The following is a 19,351-nucleotide window of genomic DNA, read 5'->3' as shown; positions in this document are numbered from 1 at the left end:
CCCCAGCTAAATGTGCTCTTGAGCTTTTATGTCAAAGTGAATCATGATCTAATGCTCACCAGATTAAATCTAAATGTTGCAGTATTTCCATGCTAATTCTGGCTCTTCCCACTCTGATAACATTATTTGTCTAGTCAGTTATGTGCAAGTGTGAATGAGAAGATGTAATTTTTATATGTATGCAAACACCCGTGGAAGTGTTGCCCAAGGAAATCATGCTCCAGTTGTGCTCAGCAGAGCTTGCCTTTAACTGCCGTCCGTCCTTTTTCAGATGCATAAAGAAAAAAGCTAAGTTGATAATTAGGTAAAAAGCATAATAAGATCCATGTCTATAAAGCCAGCGTGGCCCAAAAGACTTCTATTTGTGTGAATTTCTGGTACAAATGTTAAAGATCCAGGCTACTTAATTGGTTGCTAAGCTACACACCGAGAACATTTGGGTTAATGACCGCTGGGCTCAAAGCCGCCTGCTCAGCGGAGCGGGCCCTGACTGGAAGAGACAGGCCTGGCCGGGCTGTCAGGAGCCGGCTGACACTGGCGGCCACCTGCGCTGCAGGGTTATTAGAACATTTCATGTCAAAGTGTTTGTGGCGTTGGAGCAAACAGGCCCAATTAACAGGCCTGAAAGCTGCTCTCCAGCCAGCCATCACTAACACTCCAGATAAAATTTGACATCTTCCCTCCTGCTCCCCCTACCCCAAACTCCAATTAATTTAAATGGTTTTACTGAAGGACCATGGCACTGCTGAAAAGGCAGAGGACTTTTCTTGGGTAATCAGCTTAAATACCGGTCCGTTTCCTGCCCTTGCTGCTCCAAGCTTCCCATTTGGGAGACATAAATACTGTTTTTATTTTTAAATCTTTTTTATCTCCAATTTCCTCCAGTTTTTCTGATATGCCTTGTACAAGACTCCATTTCAAAGGGCAGGATGGTAAAGCCTGTAAACTGGATGCGGATGGGAACTTTTAAGTTCAATGTTGATTGCCTTTATTGGAAGGAAGGGGTAATGAGGGGTTTCACATGGAAAAGGTACATCTTCTCTGACAGTCAGAAACTGGTGATAATTAGGAAGAAATCCGCAGTTTCGTTTATTTTTATACTTCTTAAACACTCTTGCCTAAATGAGCATTTTGCATCTCCTGCTGCAGCAGCAGATCAATGATTTTTTGAAGTTAAAAAAAGGTAACAGCTCATTGTGTACATTTTTGTTAGTATATTAACCTGAAGACATGCCAAGGTGTGTGTCAGTTGTAAGATAAGCTTTGAAATGCCAGTATTACAAGACCATGTATAGACAGAAGTTGTTACGGAAGCACCTGTGAAGTCAGTATGAATACATAGTTCAGCTTCTGCCAGTATTGAATTCTTCACTGTCATTACTCAAGTGAATTGCCATCAAGTGGAAGAGTGCTTCGCGGGGTCAGGGTCTTCACTCAGGTGAACGACTTGAGTGTGTTTAATTTTAGGAGGGTGAGTAGTCTGTGGAAACATTCCTATGCTTCAAATTATGTGTGCACACAATTTTATTCCTGTATTCACCGAGAATTTTTTGTCCATCATACCCTCCTTCTTAAACTGATGGGGAAGTTCTGTTTTCTAGCAGGAGAGCTTGGGATCAAAGAAGTATCCTGCCTTTGAGAGTGTTTATTTCTTTTAAATGACCAGTATTTCTCTAACATTCTCTCTTTTTTTAATGAGCAGTAGCAGTTGGCCTGGAAGACAAACTGCCTTCCAGCCACAATCCCTTACCATGGCTGATACAGCGTGCTTTGGAAGCAGGTACATGGTGACCTCCACAGATGGCAGCCAGCAGCAGAAACACAGTTGAACCTGCAGCGATAACAGCACAACAAAAGTGAGTATATCATCCTCTTCCCAGCTGACATGCCATTCTCAGAAATTCCCTCCCAACCATATTAGGGATCTGTCTAAAACTGTCACATATTTTTATACTAGAGGCTGCAAGTGACACTATGCAGTAGTCAGAAAATTGTTCTTGGACACCGCGCAGATTTCTGGAGGCAGGTACATGTCACATGTTAGGAGAGGTTCATCCTCTCCTTAAAGCCCAATTTAGGAACTGTGTGGCTGTTCTGGGATTTGCATGCTTACATGTGAAGCTTGCAGGTGTATGTATGCACCCGCACACAGTGTGTATTTAGCCATCTCTGTTCAGGATCTAACTTAAATCTCGTAAGAAATGTTCAGAAGATACTCTGATGTTAAGGAGAAGTGGTATGTAGGAAAATCAAGCTTTTTATCCCACCATTGTAATGGATCAATCTTTGTTTTAAAAGGAAGGGGCTGGGTGGTGTTGCTATTAATCGTATTAGTTGATTGGAAATGGCATTGAGTTCCACATCCAGAGTTTTCCTAGGTGTTTTGTAATCACAGCGTCTGGACTCAGCTCAGCTCCTCCAAAGGCACTAAAATAAATTGACAGACATTTACAAGGCTATTATCATACAGCACTTCCAAAACTAAGTTTAAGTAGCTAAATGGCACTCAAGCTTTCTTAAACATTAACATGTTAACAGTAATGGTTAAAGTGTGATTTTCTCGGGGGAGGGGGGAAGACACTGTATTCTTTACCTCATGTCAGCAAAGCCATTATTCACTTCCATCTATCCGAACCAGAAATGGATAATACCTTTTCCTGATTGGATTTAATGGGAAAGACATACTCTGTTCCCAGGTTTTTGATAATTGAACAATTACTTTTTTTTATATTTTATTGATGTCAGCTTACACATTTGCTAGCATTTCTTTTTTAAAATGTTATCCTACTGTGCTGCTATTTCTCCAGTGCTGTTTTTCTAGCGTTGTTTAATGATGAATCATGAACATTAACTTTATATATGTGTAATGCTTTATATATATACACATATATATATTTATATAAAAATCTGGGTGGTGGCAGGGAGAGACTTACTTTGTCTGCTCCATCTTTTGTTTTGATCTAGTTGCTATAGAAATACTAAGATCAATTTTGACAGAATAAAATACTACAAATTACATTGTCGGATTACCTCATTACAGAAGGCTGGCACTTTGGATTGCAACATTACTGAAATGAAAAGCGTGAACGCTACAGGAATTTCTGCTCTATGGAAAAATGTTATTTTTGGATTCTTCAGGAAGGCGTGCGTATAAAACCACTGGTTCCCTGGTGAGTGACTGGTCCCTGAGACCAGCAGAACTTTCGTCTTAATTTTCGGTTGTGGTAGGTGACGTCATATTTGTCCATACATTTGCTTTAAGCTGCAACTGGCATCTCACTGAAAAAGGCCTTCATGTTTTTTCTGTTAAACACTTAGGCAACTGATTTCTTACAGCAAGACTGATGGAATGAGTCTTTTTTTCTTCCTTTTTAGGTGTCATCTACTACCTGCTATTGATACTACTAACATTGTTTTAGTGATTCTTCCCTCCCTGATCGAATAGGAAGTGTTGCACTATGCCTTACGGTCTCAAAACTGTCTAAGTTAGAAACAACTGCCCTTTAGTTCATTAGCAGTGAAGGGCATGCTTTTAGAACAAGTGGCTTTGGGATGTAGTTTCACTTGCAGTGGGAGGTCTCTGTGCTGCATGGAGATGACTGTGAAATCTCAAGTTGCTGTGCATTTCTTTTTCATGCTGATGTAACTTACACATGTTTACATGCAGATATGGGCCTTGCTTGAAGAAGTTTTGCAGTTTGAGTCAGAAGTGTCTTGTGCTCTAACTACTGGTAGAACTTTATTGCTGTGTTAGTAAAAGACGTGTTTAGTACTAGATTTTATTTAGGAAACCATTTGTATGTTGGTATTATTTGTATACAGGGAGACAATCTGTGTGATTTGGCAAACGGTTTAGTCATTCTGGTTTTCTTCTAGTCAAGAATATTACTCTTGCTATATCTAATCTAGAGTTGTAAATTGCAGCAGAGGTACAAATCCAAAACAAACATTTTGAAGAATTTGAATGGAATAGAGCCCCAATTTCCATTTCAGTACTCTCTCTGTTGTCCAATTTGTTAAACTCAAGTGGTCCCATGTGCGAGCAGCATGACTGCCAGAAGCACTCTCCAGCCATCTGCTTTTTTGGTAAGCCTTTGATTATTTCTTTGTCCATTTTTCTATCCAAAATTAGAACTGGCAGCTCAATTGGTTGATTAATATTGTATTTTTTATAATTTAACACTTCCAGCTTATGGCTCGGAAATGGCAGCAAGGTAATAAAAAGCACAAGAAATAAACTTTTCTACTGAAGTCCAACTGTACTATGGTGGAGCTTTTTTTACCATGTTGTTTCAGTCTTTCAGGAGTAGCAAGAGAATTGAATAGGAAAAGTTTTACTGTTTGAGGGTAATGTCAAACTGGAAGGAAGAGACATAGCAGCCTGCATTAACCTGATGAGCTGTCTTGGAAATGTGAAGAACTGCCAGGCACTGATAGAGGCATTTGCAATAGAGCTGAACTTAGAAGCTAGCACTGCATTTAAATCTGAACCAAACCGTACAGTAGAGGAACAAAAGTTAATGAACCAGAAAGCTGGTTCAAAACCCTGTGGGAGAGGCTCTGATCTGTGTCCTACAACTGGATGGGGCATGTGTCCAGATTGTCTCAACTGAAGCTTAAGTAGAGGTCCTGGGATTCTTCACCAAGAAGGGCTGAAGCCTGGTCCTGTGTTGGTATCTAGAGACAGAAGAGGGACTCAGGGCTAGAGATGCTATGGTACATCTCGGTGTACCAGCCTCTGGCTGGCTATTCCTCCTGGTTCAGGTTATCAGAAGGAACTACTAGATCTTTTAGAGGTTGTGGTTCATTTGGGCTGACTTGTAGAGTTTAACACAATGGTGGTGAACGGAAAGTTGGCTTTAAAGGAGGCAGCCTAGAGGACTCTGGAGCTTCAGTGCATGTTGCGGGCAGAGTCCTACTATGTTTGTACGGCTTCAAGTTCTCAGCTTCAGTTCAGTTCAGTCTGATCAGCAGCATCTTGTGAAAGTGCAACAGGTTTGCAGGCCAATGATGGAAATCTCATGTGCCACATGCAGAGGTTTGGTATTTCCAGCAGCCACTTTGAACTGCAGTGCTGACAGGGAGTGAGAAAGAGAAGGGCTCTTTTTTTGGTGCAAGCTGTGAATATGGTGCCATATTCAGATGTTACTGTTGGGGAGAATGGCTGGTCCCCTAACACAACCTCTTAGTCCATACATTCATGCTTGTCATTTCTCTTACTGTGCAGACAAAGGGAAAATATTTCTTTCATGTCATAAACCACTCTGGAAACTTAACTCCCTTTGCATTTCAGTTGCCCTCTGATTGTGTATGAGGCATTGGTTTTCACAGCAGTATTATGCAGAAAATCAGAAGTTCACAAAACTCTGGTGGTTTCAGGGATGCTGTTGAGGGTGGGCGGCTCTGACTTGGTATATCTGGCTGGTCTGCATCTCTTGACTTGCAGGCCACTAATGGCTAGCAGTGCTTGGAGCTGTCAAAATGGAGAAAAGGCAGGCGCTGTTTCCAAATATACTAATGCTCAACACATAAAAAATATTTTTGTTTTAAATTATAATGGTGGGGGGTGGGGGAGGGGGAGGGAGAGGGAGGGGAAAAGGGAGTAATTTAGCAAGTGGGGATGTGGTGGGAGCCAGCCAGGCTGGGGTTTGCTAATATCTGAACGAGGCTGTTGAAAAATGTTCTAAATCTGTCGGAAAGTCCTGAAAGCTCAACTCTGCCCAGTTTAAGTTAGTGGTGACAGGATTGGGCCCTCTATTACTTTTTTTATGTGGTGTTATAAATTACTTTCCCATATTTCCAAAGACATTAATGAATCTTTTCAAAGCACATTGTGAAATCATTGTATGTGTTACTTAAACTACTTATCCATATGTACAATAGGTTAATACAATATATGGGCTTTTTCTTTTTGTTTTGCTTTTGCAAAAAAATGGCAAACTAAAAAACTTTCCTCCCCTCCCCACTTTGATTTTTTCCAGGTAAAATGATGGCAGATGTACTCAGCTTAGTTTCATATAACATATTGCTTACTGGAAGAACGAATTTAGCTCTCTGCCCTTTTGCTGTAAACTTGGTTTTGTTTTTTATCTATTTGTAATTTCCTTTGAACCATTTATAAACAGGTTAGAAATACCGTTTCATGCTATCTGACTCTATTAATAATCAGAGCTCTTTATATGGGTTCTTTAGGAATCTGTCAAGTAGGAACAAACTGTATGGTAAACAAACATCTCCAAACTCTTCCTGCTGCACAAATATTCACTGCATTGTTTTGTTATTCCTTAGAGCATTCTGGCTTTACGTAGAGTGTTATAGTTAGGGATTTAACTGCTAATTGTTATTTCCAGGAAGAATATTTTATTTTATTCCTTTAGGGTACAAAAAGAAGTAACTTTTGCAACAACATTGATGTTCCATTAAAAAAATTAAAAATGTCACTGGAAAATTGTAAGAGTTGGTGTTTTGATGACAGAGCCAGAAGGCTGCTGGCTGGTTTGCCTGCTCGATATAGCACAGCCAAGACAGTGATTCACTGTCACTGGACTTGATGACCTCCAGAGGTCCCTTTACACCTAAATTACTTTGTGATCCCATGAAATTGGAAGGTTCCCCTTGCTTTCCTCCTCGTGTCTGACTGCACACCCTCACCTCTTCCCTTGTGCTGTTCTGGCACTTGTATTCCTGTCTGAACAGATTCAACTCACTACACCTGCAGAAAACTAACCTGGGAAAGAAAACTGAGGCTTTCCTGTGCAGTTAGCAGGTCGAGTGTGCTCAGTGAAGGTCCGATAAATGTTGAAACCAGCATAAAGGAGGGGGCAGGATTGTGTGATGGGGAGTGGTGTTGGAAAAGAGAAGGGAGAGAAGGTTGTGGGACAGACCTTTTGGCAGCATTGAGCTGTTAGACAAGCTCAGCTGTGTTACTGTACTTATGTCCAAATAGGTTTGGTTATATCGGTGGCAGTTCACATCTCTTACTCTTCCCATTCAGGGATGTGTGGAGACACTCCTCTTCCAGGTCATGGTCTCCTTGATTTCATTATTCCATTTTAACCTGATGTGAACATACCCATATATGACCTTGTTATCACAACAACAGAAAATGTGAACTTCACTAGATTGGCTCGACCTGGCACAAGGAAGCAAACAGCTGTGCAGGGTGCCGTTCTGCGGTTTCAGTGGTGAAGTTGGTTTAAGAAGTTTGTGGCTACTCATTTCCATCTGTGGGAACACTGCAATTTGCTCTTTCCTCAGGCTGCAGCTTATCCCCTCCCTCTCATCAACGCTGGTGCTCATATGACCCCGTGAGCTGATTAACTTCTTCCCTCCTGGTTAGTTTTCAACCAATGTAGTGAGTTGAATCAGTTCACTGCAGGGTCAGACAAGTACTGGAGCCAGCAGCACTGGTGGGAAGGATGAGACCATGGCTGAGGTGGCAACCGGCTGCTAGTTCAGCCTGTCTGGTTTAAGCACACCATCAGGTGTTTCACTGCCTTTACTTGCGAGACTGGCGTGTAGAGTAGATCACTATATGTTCTCTGCTAAAAATAACTCCCTGCTCTCTTTTGATTACTTGTTTTAAACTGAGAATTTGATCTCATTTGCAGTGCGCTCTTTTACATCATTGCATTGGCGATAAATTGTAGTGAAAAGGCAGCCAAGGGCTGGGAATTTGTGAAAGCAATGTGTTTTAGGACTCTGCCACTGAAGTGATCTGGTCTGCTTCTGCATTTGCTGGTGATGATACTGCTTCTTTCTGTATCTGTAAAAATACAAGAGACTGTAAGAATACAAGAGAGGATTTTTTTAAACCATTGCCTATAGGCTTGACCATCCTCCAGTGGCTAAAACTGAAAACTTACCCACAGCATCAGGAAGATGAAAATTTGATCAGTGCTAGTCCTGGCTGAAAACAGCCCCATAATGTCCTTCTATCTTTCCAGAGATGGACTGACTCTTATAACGTAAGGTGATAGAATAACCTAGAGAGATTTTTGCTGCATGGCTGGCAAGAAAGGGCAAGTGGAGGGCAAATGAAAAACATGAATTTTCAGTGTGGAGGGGCAGACCTTGGGAGGATTTGTGTGTACAAGTTACAGACCTTTAGCCCAGATTGTGAATTACTTTTCATTTTGGTGAGCAGTTGCTCACATGAGTACTCAATTAATTCCAGTGGGATCTCTCATGAGGGTAGCCACTTACCAGTAAAACTTAATTGCTCACTATGTAGAGTGCACGTTTTCTGCTTTGGTTTTGAAAGTGGTAGTTTACTGGCAACTTGCAAAGTAGTCTGCTCTTGTAAGGAAAAAATAGAGTTTACTTTTACAAATGTTCTACAGAAATTATGGTTTCTAATACTTTTTGCATGTATATAACAATTCAGGAATTAAATATGAATCAAGACAACCATAACATCATTTTTGAGCTGTAATGTTGTTGATAATAGTATATTTTCTGAATGCTAGCTTTGCCCATTGAGAGGTAAAGTGGATTTCAGACAGACAGTTAGCTGTTCCCTGTCTTATACCTCACACTCTCTTTTCATTCTCATGTAAACCACTGCCAGATCACCGCCTGAGGAAAGCTGCAGTTATTACTTGTATATCAGTTGGTAAAAAGCACTTTGGGGTCCAGTAGAATGAGAGCTGTAGAAAGAAAGAAGCAAGAAATCATTGATAAACTTATTTCTGTGAACATTGACAAACTTTGTCATTCACTCCACAAGGTAAATATGTTGTGTTAAAGGTTTAAAACGTGCAGTTAATAGCTGACTGAGAGCAAGGGATGATGGTGGTATTTAAGACCTTGATGTTTTTATTATCTGTGTTTGCTTTGGGCCCATAAGCAACAGATAACTTGGGGGGGGTGGGGTGGGGAAGGAATTAGTGTTTTCATTTATACGTAACTCTGGATATCAACTTGGACAGAAAGATGGAAGGTTCCTGAATACTGTTGCAACATATGACTGCCTTGTGACAACACCGCAGTGTAGGGTGGTGTCACTAAAGAAATGATCTCCAAGAAATGAAGGGGTTCAGCAGCGCAGCAATGAACATGCTTTTAATGCTTTCTTCCCCCTAAATGTAAAATTAAGGCACCCACTTTTCTACTCTGTTATGTGCTGATTGGTGATAACCTTTTAATGAACTGTCCTGGATCTTATGCTTTCACCTGTTAAAATAAGTTAAATTTATTAAAAAACCAGTAACAATAACACCAAAACCATATTGTTTTAGGGCATAAATCTACCACTTCAATTGCATGAGCCTGTCAGTGAATTTCTGACACCAAGTTATGTTATTTAATGAGTGCTATTAGGTAGTTCTGTCACTTAATAGGATTGAGGGTTGGAAATGCCATGTAATATCACTTCACTGGAGAAAAAATCAACAAACAGCCCTCACTAAAAACCTCACGTCCCCTTTGATGTTGGTAAGACCTGCTGTCACTTCAGAAAGCAACCCGCCGGGGCTGTTTTCACAGGGCTACAGCTGCCATTTTAGGAGAGGCAACAGTTATTCTTGGCAATTTTACATTAAGGGCACCCAAAAAAAAAATTCTCCCACCATCTGACTGAGAGTGAAGAATCATAAAATAGTTATGGCAAAAGGCCCTTTGCAGGCTTATGTCCATAAAACATCATCTAGTTCAAGGAAACGGGAATATGGACTCTGCACATGGCAAAAATGCTAATGGCCATTATTGTCACGTGTTGTCATTTACACTTGGGTATCTCCTAAAATCCGTGGGTAAGTTCTGGGCTACCTTATGTACCATACAATTAGTGAGTGTCAGTTTTTGTCCTGAAGAATTGTTGACGGTCATGCAGTCATCTGTGTCTCTAGGTGTCCATCTGGTTGCCCTCCACACGAGCTGAGGCTGCATCTTTACAGGAAGAAGTGTCAATGTGTTGTGGAAGAAAGTGGCAACGGCCTGGAGAAAGAAGGGTGGAGACTGGTAGCAGAAGTTCTGTTTCAGATATTAGCTTGCAGGCTCACGCCACTGGGCAGCTTAAACCCACCAGAGGCATATCTCTTGGTGTTTTCCCCTGTAAAGAAAAAGTCCCTTTTCTGCTAAGAAAATTCCCCACCTCACTGGGAGAACAAACATCGACTACAATTACTACTGAAGAGTGCAGAAAGAGGAAATACACTCCACTTATGGTCCTTGATGAACGCTCTGGGACTGAGCATGGTTGGTGACACCATGCTGTTTTGATCCAGAAGTCAAATTCTCGCTTTGGTGCTGGTGTCCAAAGTGTAGCAAAGGAACTAATTTCCCTCTGCAGCAGCTGAGCAACTTAAGTGGGATTAAAACCAGAAAAATTAGATCCCCTTGGAAAATTGAATGGAAAAAGATGTTTTGCCTTTCCCATTACTTTCACTTTCAGGTCCCCTCGAAGGTTCTGGGGGTAAACATGCTTGCTGTTGGTACCATCGTGAGGAGTTCCACGTGTCTTTAGATTTGTCCTTAATGTGAGCTGGGTTTGCTCCTGAACCGTGCAGTAGCCTTCTCTTTAAATTGCAGTTGCGCTTTTTGTGATCGTTACAGTTACAGAGTATTTTGGCTGTATGAGATTCCTCTGGGACTCTGTCCTGTGTTGTCTGAGCATATATAGAAGACAAAATAGCAGACTGATCTCAGAAAAGGAGTGGCCAGCAGCCACGACTCTTTTGCTGGGCTGCGTGTGTTTACAGGCTGTGGACTGGTGACTGGTGCAGAGAATGGGACTGTGTTCCTTAGACTTTGAATTTCGCATGGATACAACACTGTGTTAAGATATTTAGGATGCAATCAGTACCTTCTAGTGCCTGTGTGCAATGGCAAATAAACTCCCAAATAATCTGGAATAAGGGGAGCTATAACATTATATCCAAATCAGTTGTACTGGTTTGTTTCTGCTAAATCTACCAAAGTAGTGAGTAGAATGAAGAGTGCTGGATAAATGGTGAAATATGTGTAATAAAATACCAATTAAAGACATCGAAAAAGCTTTTAAAAACATTGCTGGTGAGAGCTAGCTAGATTGATCGCATGTGAGCATATTGTAAGTGCCATGTGTGTGTACCTAAAGACAAGGTAAATTCCAGAAGTGAAATACGGCTCCCCTGAAGTCCCCGAGAGAAGTCTCTCTCACTTTGGAGCAGTCAGGATTTCATCACAAATCCCACTGAGCCCATTTTAGGCTATATAGGCTGTATACAGTGGGAATGAAACAGTCATGTACAATGTATTCAATTTTTATAAAAAGATCTGGAAGCTTGGTAGTAGATGTTCTTCAGTCCTAAGACATACTTATGGGGTTAAGATACACTCAACTTTTTCCTGTAACAAATCAGATTTGTCATTACTTGAGTAAGTGCTGATAGAGACCTAGGGATAAGTTAAATCCTCTACATAACTTCAAGAAATAATACCAGTGACAATGCTTCAAAAGTGACTTAGACTGCAATATCCTTATTTCTTCCCTTATGACAACTGTTTTCCAAATCCTGTCGCAGATTTTGGCAATGAAACTGGATCTAGGGATTGAGGGTCTTTCCGAGATTGGACTTTTTGCATTTTATTTTAGATTCTTCAGTTTTGCAGATCTTCAGGTGTGCTTTTTGTTCAAATTGTTGTGTGGCTGTTAATTAGTATGTGTCCAATTCAGTGTTTCTAAGCGGGATTTATGACTTGAGAAGAAAGTAGGTTATGCAAAAGATGGCTTTGGATTTGTCAAGAGTATTGAAAAGTGTGCGCTCTATTGCAGTTGAAGACACTCAAGCTGCATAAAAATTGTCCTGTGGGTCAAAATGATATATGCATATAGAGAAGGAAAGTGAAGTCCCAGGGTTTGAATCCTTAGTATAAAGAAGGTTTATTAAGTGCAGATCTTTTTTTGGACCTTGACAGTAGGATCTAAATAGAAAGTGCCCAGCTAAGCTTAGTGAAGCCCTGCTGGGATAGGTCATTTTTGGAATAATCCAAACATGACTTGGGCCAACTTCTTCTGTTCAGAAAGCTGCATAGGTCCCAGGTTTAAAACAGACCACTTTTTTAGGGATTTTCTGTGGAAAGAAGTGCAATGTTTAATCTCAGTATGAAATCGTTGCAGCATTATGCACAAATAGCTCCACTAAAGGGATATCCAGATTAAACATACACCTATTCCCTTTGATTTATTTAATTTATTTTTGCATTCGTGGACCCTTGAAATCTCAAGGGCAAATGGTTTCCCATTGGTTAGATGTTTAGACACAGAATAAGATGCAGAAATAAGTAAAGGGTGGTGTTTGCGTTTGTCTCAGGAAAAGGCTGCCCAGCTGAACTGACGGGGTTAGTACTTCATCGCATCACCTAGCCGTGCTTACCCAAGAACTGCTGGCACAAAATCTTCTGCTTCCTTAGACAGCGGCCATTAATATTTTGACACTTGTTTTGGTTTTTTCACGTGAGAAAGCATTTAGTGTGTACAGTAAAACAAAACCGCTGCCATGCAAGACCTCACCCTGACAGGATCACCTTGATAAAACCACGCTTAATATGATTTCAGTTATGAAATACATTTTAATAAGGAGCTGAGATTTAAGTGTCCTTTGTTAAATGTCATCCTTGTACATCAGAGACTTTGAACGCTATATTGGTGCCCGCACAGCGTGTGCATACGGCTGTGTGCAAGGCAGTCTCACCTCCTGGGCAGGGATTGTCTGTGTGGGAAAGGCACGAGGGGGAGCCGTCCATCAGCCAGTGGCAGCATTGCTGAACCATGCCTGCGCCTGTGTCTGAACACTGTCAAGGCTTTATTCCCTACCTCGTTTGGAAAAACAATTTATGAGATTTAAATGGGATTTTTAAAAGGGTGGCATGAGCTGATGTAGCTGAGGGGACCAATGGGAATTTGGGAGAAGGGAATATAGGCATATTCTGTTTCTTAAGTGAATAAACAAAAGCTGTAGAACCAAGCACTCCTGAATGCTAACAACTATTTTCTTTTGAATCCCCATATTTCCTATGTTAGGCCATTTCTCTTTTGGAGTCTTCTATTTCTTAAAAAGACATACTGCTTTGGAAAAGTAGTAAAATGCCCAGAGTGCAAAATACACTTCTGCTCCCTCTCTCCCACTGGTAACTCCATGAAAACTCAATGATCACATATTGCAGCGAGGAGAATATCAATACCTGGACACGGTCCATCTGGTGTGTTCAGGCTGCAGACCGGCTGATAACCAGTGCACATGTTGGGCATTGGGGGAACATGCTCTGCTCAGGTAGATGCATTCAAAAGCTGTTTTGAAGCTGCATGGGAGATAATTCTCAGATACAGTGAAACTAGGATAGTTTCGCAAGCAATGGAATAGATGTAGTTTGTGGTGGTGTGTTGAGAAGGTGTTCACAAAAGCAAGTGAAGAAGCTGTTATATGGTCACTTCATTTTAAAAGTCTGCTGTGAGCAAAAGGGAAATCCCATCCAACTCGCTTCTAGCCCCAGATGTTTGTTCCTGCTGCCTCCCTTGCTCCAGCATTAGTCTTCAGGGCAATGACCTGGATCAGAAAAGTGATCCAGCTAAAAACCAGCCAGACTATTAAAAAATAAATAAATAAAAAAATCACCAACTTGGACTTAGGCCAGGCTGCAGTGCCTCTGCAACTTGCAGCTTGTAGGAGTAAAAGTCAGAATAGAACTGTTACAGTTTGCCCATAAAGATCTAGGAGGGAGCCCTGCTAAGAAATGTATCATGGGAAGTTCAAAAGCTGACTTCTTTCCCCCAAAGAATCTAATCCCTGCATGGGCAACTTTGCCAAGACGAACATCTGAAGTCTGTGTGTGCAGCCATTCACCAGTGCCGTTTCTTCTATGTGGGAGCTTCTCCCTGCTTCAGTGCATTAGCATTTTTTTCCATGGGCACAGGCTAGGAGAGACAGGTTTCTTCACATTCTACTGTATCTGCATGAGAACAGCCTTCAGGAAGAACGCCGAGACACCACAGACTTCATATGTAACAGCTTTGGTGTGGGAACCGTGATCAACAGCTCTTTAAGGTTTTGGCTGGCTTCCCAGTTTTCTGGTGTTTCAGTTCTTGGGATGTCCTTGCACAGAAGTTGGAGGCGATTTATAGCTTCTGTATTGGGAAACAGCATTTGTGTAAATGGTTTTTCCTAGATAACCAGAAAATTTGGAGTCGTCTGGGACTTTTGGATGGAAAGACTTTAGATATTTATTTATTTTTCCTTTTGAAGCAACAAGGCAATGCTTCCACTACTTGTATCCTAAGTAGGAAGCATTTATGTTTTGGAAGACTTTTGTTTCATACATTCTGCATAAAAGAAACAAAAAAATGAATTTGAACCTCCATCTCCTCCCAAACATCCCTGACCAAGCGTATTAATGGACTGTTCTTGATTTTAAAAGATACACAACTGATCTTTTTAGTTGTGCTGTAAGACTGAGGTTCTGGCTACTAAAAATGCAGTGTTGCTTCCAGATGCTGACGTGCAGTATTGATGACTGGTAGTGAGAGACCCCGACCAGAGGAGGACTTTTCGTAAGACAGAGCTGTTAGCGTGAGACTCCTGGGTCCATTCCAGTCAGCCTGCGTGATATTTCCTCTGGAGTTTCAATCGGATTAGATATTCATCTTCTCTTCCTGTTCCAAACTGTTGTTTAGTGTTGATGTGTCCTCTTAAACCGTTGCCAAATTCCAGCACAGTGGTGGTGAAGCCAGTCCTACATTTATGCTGGGATTTTCAAACTTTTGGAGAAGTTTAACCCTTTGTCTCCGTTGAAATCAGTGGGATATATGCACCTAAATCTCTTAAATGGCTTTGAGAATTCCAGCACTGCAGCAACTGAAAGGCCAAGCTCAGGAGCCTGCAGCAGCTCTGAACCTGCTTCCAGCCTATTCCCCTCTGCAAGATGCAGAGTGAGTATTTATAATCTCTTTGGGAATGCCTGCGATAAGCAAACTTACTCCAATGTTTGTGAGGTAGTTCAAAGTGAGATGCATGAAATAAAAATCTGCCTTCGCTGGTGTTGCTGCAGGGCGGATGAGGAGGGGGTCTCTCCCGGCCCCTCCACACAGCCCAGTGCGGAGTGGGGAGCTGCTCCCTCCCTGCCCAGGTTAGTCATGCCTGGGGGCAGGCACACACCAACCTGCACCCGTGTAGGAGCTGCCAGTGCTGCGGGAGCTAGCACAGTTTCTCTATCTGAACAAACTAAATCTTGGTGATACCTGTGATTTCCTTTGCTAGAGAGGGTAACTGGAGCCTGCCTTCAGTTTCCTGGTTGTCCTTGCAGTCTGGAGCTTTGCCTTCCAAAAGGGGTTGTGCCTTTCAATTTTCTGCGTTGTTCACTGACCTTTACACTGGAATAGCTGTTCCAGCTCTTCTTTTGGCTCCCTTTTGAAGGGAGCATGACTGGAGCAAAATGACTGGCGCACTGGTGAGTGAGTGAAGAGTGCTGTGGAGAAGTTGTAATGCTGTAGTATTTGAAGATAAAGTGAGCAAAAGAACATGCAAATGTCTGTCCTGCATCTGACCAGAGGTCTGTCTAGTCCAGCAGTCTGTGTCTGAAAGGAACTGAAGACACGCAGACTTGCTGCTTTTGCAATGTACATGAATTCTCAGTTCTCGGAGACAATCCTACGGCAAACATTCTGAATATTTAGCAAATTCTGGATATTGTTCGGATATTCTTGAGAAGGTCAATTATATCAGGTAGACTGCAAGCCAAATGTCCTTTATCCTAAATACAGCTAGGAAAAGGTTAGGCATATGACACAGCTCTGGTTATTCAAATGCTTTTGTTACTTGCAGTCTTTGTGAACTGTTCTTCTGACTGCCACAAGGTATTTCACCAAGACTTTGTGCCCATCTGAACAGGTTAGGGAGAAATTTAGAAAGTGCTAAGAGAGGCAAAATTCTAAATACTGTATTAACAAAAAAGAATATTAAATGTTATAATGCATAAGTATTTCACATATATGCTTTTGATAGGTCACCATATACATGACTGGGTATATAACAACTAATTAAAAACCTAGGGCTGGGGGTTAATTTTTCTCTGGAAATGTAAGTGGCAAAAATGTTTCATAAATGGCTATTGTTTTCTGAAAGGACCAGATTTCTTGTGCTGTTTTAGTTTTTTTTTAAATCCTTGGAGATATAATATATACATACACCACACTTGGTTAGCCTTATAGACATCGTTTATTTGTGTTTGCCTGCTTCGTGCAAACTCATTACTTGCCAGTAAAGTCCTCTGTTGACACAAAAAGACACTGGGGAAATATAAATTTTTTTACGATAAAGTCTTGTATTCATGTAAAATGTTTCTCACTGGTAAAACAAAATAAAGAACCCAGAAACACTAGCATGCAGAAGTTCACAGCTTCTTATATGGTACATGTGCCATAGCACAGGGGACTGTGTAGCCACATAATGAGGAACCTAATACATTTTTAAAATCTAATGGCAGGACCAATGGCTCAATGACTTTGAAAACCTTTTAAAACTCATTGTCTGAGAGCGTGAGGATGAGTAACTCTAATAAGCTGTGAAATGTTTTTACCTTTAGAACAGTATGTGTTGTTCCTTTAAGTTCAAGCCTTTGATTCATTGGAAGGGCTCTGCTGATTTCTAAGGCGGGGAGTTAGGAGTCAAAATGGAATTCAAACTTTAAACTTGGTAAAGGACCTGTATCTACAGAAGCATTTTGCAATAAAAAAATCCCTGAAAACAAACAAACATGAAAAACCTCCCCGAAATCCTCAACCCTTTGCATGGAAGACATGGCAGCTTCTGTTACTGTTGCTTGGGAAGCACCATTGTGGATATATTCTGTAGGGAAAAAAAATAAAATCTGTGCTAATGTACCTCTGTTGTCAGTGTATAAAATGCTAGTTGTGGATAAAGCTGCTTTACTCCTTTTTTTCCTGGCCTCAGAAAGACTAGACTCTTCTGCTTGTTTCTGCATGGCTGTGTGAAGAAATGACCATGGAGAAACATGTGTGAATGAGCTTCACACAGAAATCAGGTCCAGGGTCATTTTCTTCTCTGGCAGGTCTGCGATTTGGGGCCAGCTTTGAAGAAATCCTGGCTTTTGCATGTGAGCGTAAGTCGCAAAGGGAAGCATTTCATCAGGAGGCAGAGGCATTTTTTCCGCTGGAGTAAATTAAAGCATAAATTAAAGCAGCCTCAAGGTGCATCCATGTGCTTAGTAACACCTCAGAAAGGCTCAGTGATCATAAACTCATAGAAAAACTGAGTCTGGAAAGCTCTCTGTAGGCCTCGAGTTGAACCACGTACTCAGAGCTAACTTCCAAGCTAGATGAAGTTGTGCAGGGTATTACTAATTGTGTTTTGAAAAGCCAAAGCTGGAGATTATTTTATAACCTCCCCGGACCCTGTTCCAGTGCTGAGCCACTGTCATTGTAAGGAACTTTTTCCTTATGTCCAGGCAGGATTTCCCATGTCATGCTGTTGCCTCTTGTCCTTTCACTGAGCACCTCTGAGAACTGTCTGGTTCCATCGCTTCTCTCAACCTCTCAGGCAGGTGAAGAGTGCAGTACGGTGTCATGTCATCCTTCTCTTCCTCAGGCTGAACAAGCCCTCAGCTTCTCCTTGTCAGCCCCAACCATCTTAGTGGCCCTCCGCTAGAATCTTTCCAGTTTGTTGATGCGCAAATGTATCACATCATATTCCAGAGGGCGTATTGTCATCCTGTCAATGTCTGTGTGCTTGCTATAACTTTGTTTCCTTCTGCCACAGCCAGTATAAAAGGTGTGCTGCTTCTGCTTGATGGCTGCTACAGGTTGTCTCAGCTGGGCTGTGGGAACTGTACTTGAGGGTGCTTTTGATCTGCAGATTGAAGTGCTCTGTTAATGTCACATGCATGGGGTAAGTCAGAGAGCTCCTGCCTACGCAGAATGCTCAGGGTGATTATGGTTTGTTGCGAGGCAGGGGAGTCCCTTAACCGTGGTGGGAGTTAAGTAAACATACCAGGGTGAGAACAGCCCCGTTGCAGGCAGAGCTATACTGACTTGAGCATTCACTTGTGCAGGCTGTGAATGAGACCTGAAAAAAATGCCATTCAGAAGGAAGTCCTCTCTGTCTCAGAGGATTTTTCTAGCCGTTGGACTGTTGTCACATGCATATGAGTTGTGCCTAGCCTGAAGATACAGCATTAATTCAGGTGCTGCCTCAAAAGCTTTGAATCACTCAGGAGAATTAAAAAAACATAAAAGAAAAGAGATTGGTCTTTCTCTCCCCCTTCTTCTCCCTTGAGTCTGTGGCTGATAGCTTAAGTGATTCTTCCTATCCTCGAACATCCTTTTCCAACTCTCCTCAAAGCCAGAATAAATGCTGTACTTTTAGCATCATTTGGGAAATGTACTCCTAACACAGAGTTTAGATTCTAGCTGCAATTAAACATCATTTCAGTTCAAATCCCCTTTTTGGTTGTGAACCAGGTATTCCAACTCAAATGGGAGTACCAGAGTGCTGAGAAGGACGTGAGGGGTATTTGATGACCGATGCCTGAGTTCATAGCCCCTTTCCCCTGACTCTGCTCTAATGCAGTAAGGTTGGGAGGATCCTCATGTAATATAGTGCACACACTGTTCTGGAGCCGAGCATGCTACTCACTGCTAAATTTACAGAGAAGAAAGGCACTGCGTGCCAAAATTACATAAATTCCGCTGGTTTCCTATAGACTAAACCTCATATTCACTAGGTGTGATTACCTCATGCTCACCTCTGCACCTGGGGAGTATACAAGGCCAACAAACAGACAGGCCGAGCCAGAAGAAAGCTTCCTGGTTCCTGAAATCACTTTGCTTATTCAGTGAAATAGTGTATGCACGGTGCACAAGTTCAGGGTGGGGGCACATGTGGTGATTTGGAGGTCTGCGTTTGTTTACTGTGCAGGTCAGGCTCTCTAGCACTGACCAAAATGAGGTCTGCTTGCTGAAAGGAACCAAGGTGTGTTGCACAACGTGGTTCTGAGCGAAGGGGCAAGAGCCATTGCATATGTCCCAGCTTCTCCAGGACAAACACACTCAGCAGAAACCCCGTTTTGCTAACATGACTCTTGTTTTATGCTGCTGTGGTGGTGCACAAGCTCTGTTTCCTGCTCACATCTCCATCTGCACATGGGGAGTCCTGTTTACAGGGGCAGATGAGACAGGAGGTTTTCTTTAATGAAGGGCGGCTGGTGTTGGTAGAGAATAATGACCAAGTCAGGCAAACCTCGTTAGTTACAAGAAGTGCCTTTTCAGCCCAAACAGGCATTTTCACAGTCATTTTTTGTTTGTGTTAAAATTTGTTTTTGCAAATGACAGCTTGATAGATTTTCTTTTTAAATCAAAGTA

General features: G+C 41.7%; 1 long non-coding RNA gene across 1 annotated transcript in view; it reads left to right on the top strand.

Moving 5' to 3' along the window:
* The first annotated feature begins 1,703 nt into the window (after positions 1 to 1,703).
* LOC128151402 (uncharacterized) overlaps positions 1,704 to 19,351 on the top strand; it is a 150,014-nt gene continuing 132,366 nt past the window's right edge. The window contains exons 1-2 of the long non-coding RNA XR_008238365.1: positions 1,704 to 1,856; positions 3,041 to 3,170. This is a non-coding gene — a long non-coding RNA (uncharacterized LOC128151402). The remainder of the gene's footprint in view (positions 1,857 to 3,040; positions 3,171 to 19,351) is intronic.

This window comes from Harpia harpyja, chromosome 14 (assembly GCF_026419915.1).
Source record: "Harpia harpyja isolate bHarHar1 chromosome 14, bHarHar1 primary haplotype, whole genome shotgun sequence".
In the NCBI taxonomy this organism is placed as follows: Eukaryota; Metazoa; Chordata; class Aves; order Accipitriformes; family Accipitridae; genus Harpia; species Harpia harpyja.
Note: the sequence above shows the minus strand (reverse complement) of the source record. Positions and strands in the feature narration are given on the sequence as shown.